This window comes from Lacerta agilis, chromosome 5, assembly GCF_009819535.1.
Source record: "Lacerta agilis isolate rLacAgi1 chromosome 5, rLacAgi1.pri, whole genome shotgun sequence".
In the NCBI taxonomy this organism is placed as follows: Eukaryota; Metazoa; Chordata; class Lepidosauria; order Squamata; family Lacertidae; genus Lacerta; species Lacerta agilis.
In genome coordinates this window covers 63,428,082-63,434,081 of record NC_046316.1, presented here as the reverse complement: position 1 = coordinate 63,434,081, position 6,000 = coordinate 63,428,082, and the positions used below count along the sequence as shown (strand labels likewise).

Genomic DNA, 6,000 nt, shown 5'->3' with positions numbered 1-6,000 from the left:
AGGGATGGAATTCACTCTTTATTTAGAAACTGTAACCCGCATTTTAATTTGAAGTTTTCATGGTGGAGAACAGCATGTAAAACATTTTGTGATCTAATACAGCCATAAAACCATCAAATGGAGAACATAATAAAAAGTCTAATAATTAAAAAAAAAATAGCAGAACGAGTGAAGCAGCAGCCAATAACGCTACAGTTTTTAAAATAAACAAATCTATCCAATGAAAGGTAGGTAGCTGTGTTGGTCTGCCATAATCAAAACAACAACAACAACAAAAATCCTTCCAGTAGCACCTTAGAGACGAACTAAGTTTGTTCTTGGTATGAGCTTTCACATGCACATGAAAGATCATACCAAAAACAAACTTAGTTGGTCTCTAAGGTGCTACTGGAAGGAATTTTTTTATTTTTTATTTTGTTTTGACTATCCAATGAAGTACATCATCAGAAATGTAGCCTATAGATGGGTCACCCGTTCGAAAGAGGGCAGAATGTCAAGGTTGCCCATCAAGAAGTAACTAAGTAGCCAATAACAAGCAATGACAGCCACCGGACTGGAAATTTTGCCGCTGAGTTTGAGTGCGGCATCGTGGTTGAAGGCAAACGTACTTAGTCACAAGATCCGACTGCGCGGGCGTTAATTTAACCAAGACCGGAGTTGCCTACCCACCCAACCCAATTGGGTGCTATTGCACTCGGGTCCTGCTTGCGGGCTTCCGTCGGCATCTGATCGAGCACTCTGAGGACAGGATGCTAGACTAGATGGGCCATCGCCACCGGGCTGATCCAGCTGGCTCTTCTGATCTTGCCCACCGCACACGAACCTCTTCCCTTTTCCACCCTCTCTCCCCTCCATGGAACAACCCGAAAGCTAAGCGATCCCTCCTGTCCAGGACGCGTCCACCCCCAGCAAAGAGTCGTCTCCCGCCAGGCTACCTGCGCCGCGCGCAACCGACTCCGCATTGCAAGGGAGGCACGTCTGTTTGCGGCGGCTCGGACCAACCGAAGGGAGATTCCAACCAGCTCCCTTTGGCCAAAGCCAGAGGAGGAAAGCGAAAGCACTACTGCGGGGCCCTGGGCGTTTTTTAATTGGCCCTTCTGCCACGAGCTCCCAGGAGATTGGCGGAACGAATTGGGAGGGCGGAGGAGCAGGAGAAGAAGAGGGAGGGAAGCTGTTGCCTAGGTGATGCGCTCGCCCTCCCCCTTCCCGCGCGCCGGGGAGGGAGAGTGCGCGCGCCCGGCCGCCTTTCGCCAGACAGGCATACTCGCCGCAAGGGGGCTGGCGCCGGCCGGAGCGACCTGGGCCCCGGAAGGTACCGTACGAGCAGGAGTTGCCGGTGACAGGGGCAGGCCAGGGAAAGCCGCCGCCGCGTTGGCTACGAAGAACAGCGGCCAGAGGAGGAAGAAAGAGCCTGTGGCGGCTGAGGGAAAGCTGGAGCTGCTGTGGCTGCCGCCGCCCTTGCTTGTCCAGGTGAGTGTGTGAAACGCGGGTTGCGCTTGGCTTCTGAGGGGGAAACCACTGGCGTTACCTGGGCTGGTGAGGTAAGGAGAGAGAGAGGAAGGGTCGGAGGGGAACTTGCGGGCTGCCCGGCTTCCCTGCCCCGCCACCCGAGCGCGAGGGGATGTGAGAAGGGGTGGGTGGGTGGTAGGTTGGAAATCGCCGTGTCTGCTGACGCAGCGAGCCGCCGGGCTGTGGGAGCTCTTGGTGGGGAATGTGGCGCGGAAGTCGCTGGAAATCGGGTGTTTGAAGCAGCCCCTGATTGCGGCGGCGCCTGCGCGCGAGCGCGTGCCCAGCTCCGGTCGAAACCTTCCCGGCGCGGACTTTTACGACCCGGGCGTGTTTATTTGGCAGTCAAGTCCCGCTGGCTTCTGTGGGGCTTCTTCCTCCTTCGTGACTGTGCTGATCCGCGATTGTAGCCTGGCCTGGCATGGATCCTGGGGCCGTCGTCCCCAACCGAGACCTCTTTTCTTCTCTTACCCCCCGCCCCTCTCCGGGAACAGTTCACTCTTGTGTGGGACATGGCAGTGTGTTGTTGGTGTTGGTGTTTCTGTTGGTGTTTCATCGTAGTAAAGGCGGCAAAGGTATTTATCTTCGTTTTCTCCCTTTCGGTTGCAACACCGACTTGCTCAACAGGCAGCGGAGTCCGCCGTCTGCTTCTGCCTTCCTTTTAGCGGTCATGTGAAATTTAGTCACTTCTCACTCTTTTTATCGGCCGGGATGAGTGAAGGCTTCAGACAGAGGGGCTGGGGACGCCTCCGAAAGGGAACGATAAAGCGCTTTAATGTTTAAACTTAAGATGTTATCCCTAACTTGTATCTCTCCTTTTCTGCATGCAAGGCTAATCTTGCTTGACTTCATACTGCGAGGCACAGCTCCTCCCACTTTTAGCTACAGATTAGCGACTGACAGTAAGAATTGATTTTTGAAAACAAGGTTCTGTTTAACATTTGGGGTTCTTGTATTTAAATACAGCTTTTGTTTTGTTGTGTATAAACTTATAGGGTGCCTTGGATTGCTCTGGTAAAAAACTATTTCCCTCCAGCCCCGTTTCAAGTTCTCCCCCCCCCCCATTTCTGTCTCTCTCATTCAGCAGGTCCTTGCTGTTGTTTTACATGTTCAGATGTTGCATAAGAATTTCCAGAACCTCACTAGTCTTCAGAATGGAGTTAAATGGGCATTCCTAGTGTTCCACTGCTAAAGATTTAACACTTTCTGGGAGCATTGCTTTGCTGAACTGAACAACATACTTAACTCCTGGACTCTCTTGTTGACTATCTTTCTTCACATTGGATCCGTATTTCTAAGCAAAGTTTATCTGTTTCAAGCACTTAAATGAGGAAGGGGAAGTTGCTTGGGTCAGTTGTGTTTTCTGTTTCCAAATCCTCCTACGAGCTCATTATGAGACTTCTCTTAGCAAGATCACAACTTCATTTCTGACAGCTTTAATGCACAGTCACTGACTTTGGTATCATATAGGGCTGGAGCTCACCTGAGTGCCTGTAATGCATGCTGTGTTAATATTAGTGCTGTCTTTCATTACTACTTGTAGGCGCACATAGCTGCTTAAGAGTGCAATCCTAACTCACGCCCCTTGCAGGAGGGGCTACAAGGAGAGGCAGAGCCACAGCCCTGATGCTCATGGTGGTCCCAGCAGGAGGTGTGGGATGGCAGAATAACTGGGCCTGATCTGTGTAGCCAATGTTGTTGCATGATGACGGTGAGACCAGCTTGGGATCCAGCACAGACTGGCTTGGGCCTCCCCTCTCCCCGAACACTCCGTTGGGGATTTCTGCTGGTGGGGAACTGACCATTGTGCCTTCTGCATTTTTGGTGGGCGTAAAGGGGAGGTTGGTGCTGACAAACTAACGTTTGTGTCACTCTGTTGGGAGACTGGCTGAGCCAGTGGGAGAGACTGCCTGCAGTCAAGAAGGGGTGTGTCAGCACAGTGGTACCTTGGTTCTCAAACTTATTCCGTTCTGGAAGTCCGTTCCAAAACCAAAGCGTTCCAAAACCAAGGTGCGCTTTCCCATAGAAAGTAATGCAAAACGGATTAATCTGTTCCAGACTTCTTCTTTTTTTTAAAAAAACCTAAAACAGCTATTTAACATGAATTTTCCTATCTAACGAGACTGCTGAATTCTATCTCTTCCATACTATCAAAACAGATATCAAAACAGTTCTACACAGTCACAAAAATGACACAAAAGAGCCGCAAAATGCAAAATAAATAGCAAAAACAGACAAACCTCAGTGTAACACTCAAAACAGAAGTGTGGCACTCAAAATGGAAGTATGGCACTCAAAACGGAAGCATAACACTCAAAATGGAACACATTCAGCTTCCAAAAAAATGTTTGTAAACTGGAACACTTACTTCCGGGTTTGCAGTGTTTGGGTTCCAAGTTGTTTGAGTACCAAGGCATTTGAGAACCAAGGTACTACTGTATTCTGAAATGTTGGCCTGAAAGACAAAGCATTAACCAAGATAAATAAATAAGCATAATAACTTATTTGTAAACCATTTAGTTTTTTTAAATGTCTAAGTGGTGCACAAATCAACATAAAAACACAAAAGCATTACAGTAAAAGCTGAGGTTAAAATACCACACAGAAGTCCAGTGGTGGTGGTGGGAAATCCAATGATTTGGGGAAGCCTGCAGAAAGAGATGTCTGCAATACATCTGAAGCAAATAGTGGATGTGATGCTTCATCTTTAACAGAGGGTTAGGGCATTTCAAAGTTTAGAGTCAATAGCAGAAAATGCTGGTTTCCTGGTCATATTCCGTAGCATGTGATGCCACAAGAAATTGTATCAGCTGCTAGTCTTACAGGGACAGATAACCTGCTTCTGAGCTATTCAGAGCTTATTATATTGTAATAATCTGCTACCTTGAACATGACTTGTTAACTAATCTACAGTCAGTGTGTTTCCCCCAGTGCAGCATAATACATGCATGTCCACCACTCAAAACCAGTCAGATGGGAAGCCTGTGTAGAGCACTTTCTGTAGGCTAAGCATGAGGTTCCCAACTTTGTTTTTTTTATAATATACTTCTGTGTGATGTATGGTTGAATGTAAAGCACACATTGTACCTCACTGCCTGAAATTCAGTAAGGAATGCTAACTTTCCAGAGCAACTGCTGGAAGTGATAGGGTTTTTTTTTTGGGGGGGGGGGGTGCTGCTGATCATGTTTCAGTTGATGGAGAAACACTTCCTATAAATAGATTAGGAGAAAAGAGTTTTCATTTCAGGGGTTAATGGAGACTAACTGGTATAAATCGTAGCAGCAAATGCCAACTGTAGTGGAGGGCTTCTGACTTGTGGTTTGGAAGGTCAGTTACCTGATTGCATAAACTGATCTTGGACTGCTTTGGGAGGAAGGTCAAGCTACAAATTTAATAAACACATAAATAAATCATAAAGAATAATCACAGTCCCATTGCGCTTCAGACCTGCACAGTCTCTCTCTGCTCATGTGGCTGCATTTGACAGCTATTACTTCCAATTTCTATTAAACTTGACATGTTCTTCAGTCAGCTAAACTTGATCATGGAATATCACTAACTATTGTCACTTTCAAAACAAATCAGCTTCACACCATGATTTCTGAAGGTGGCTTGTTTAAACCAGCTGTAGTTAGTGGCCATGTTCGCACAATCAAATTGAGGCTTAATAAGCTGAGGTCCAGATGAGCTTAATGTACCTGTGCATGGCTTCATGTATTGTCTGATTGCCGAAACCATGGTTAATAGCTTCCAGATGAGTCAGGATCTGGAAGCCAACTTTAAACCTTGGCATTCATTATATTCTGGCAGCTCAGAAAAAAATAGGAAGCAATGGCTAATTGTGGGTTTTGGAAATCTTCTGTGACTTATGTGTGGTGAAAAAGCAGGAGCAAAAAGGCTGTATGTAGCTGCGTGAAGCATATGCATGGTTGTTTGAATGCAAATGTGAACAATGATCAACAGTTTGAATGAAACAACAAGCTGATTTTAAAGGAAACTGAAATTAAATGTGAAAGTTCTCCTTGATGCATGGGAAGGGAAACAGGGAGCATGTAAGGCCCCAGGGCTTGGTGCAGCTTATTCATGTAGCAGTAAGTCAGGGGTGAGGAAATGTTTTTGCCCAGCTGGCCAGATATATATCTCTCCTGCCCTCGCAAGCCTACTTTGACAGGTGGGTGTGGCCACCCACTAGTCAGTCATCTGACATCATACCTCTAAAAGTGATACCTCTCAAAGCACAGTGCTTCCTAAACACCCAACATCCAGCTGTGTGAGGGGCTCTTCAAGCACTATGTGTGGTGCTTGGAAAGCGCTGAGCACAGGAATTACAAAGTACACAGTACTTCGCAGATGCCTCACAGTCAGCTGCTCATTGGATGCTTGGGAAGCGATATGAAAGGGACTTTGCAGGCATTGTCCCTTTCGGCCAAGCCCCTCTTTACCTGCCCTACATCCAGCATCATATATGATGGCAGGTGGGTGTGGCTAGGCCA

General features: G+C 47.2%; 1 protein-coding gene across 3 annotated transcripts in view; it reads left to right on the top strand.

The window, feature by feature from the left end:
- Positions 1 to 1,192: 1,192 nt before the first annotated feature.
- PIK3CB (phosphatidylinositol-4,5-bisphosphate 3-kinase catalytic subunit beta) overlaps positions 1,193 to 6,000 on the top strand; it is a 74,981-nt gene continuing 70,173 nt past the window's right edge. For 2 of the 3 annotated variants that reach the window (XM_033150231.1, XM_033150229.1), the window contains exon 1: positions 1,193 to 1,470. The gene's annotated coding sequence lies outside the window, so the exon portion shown is untranslated. Of the gene's footprint in view, positions 1,471 to 2,062; positions 2,082 to 6,000 lie in introns of those variants that run through there. The other variant, XM_033150230.1, reaches the window with a different exon arrangement.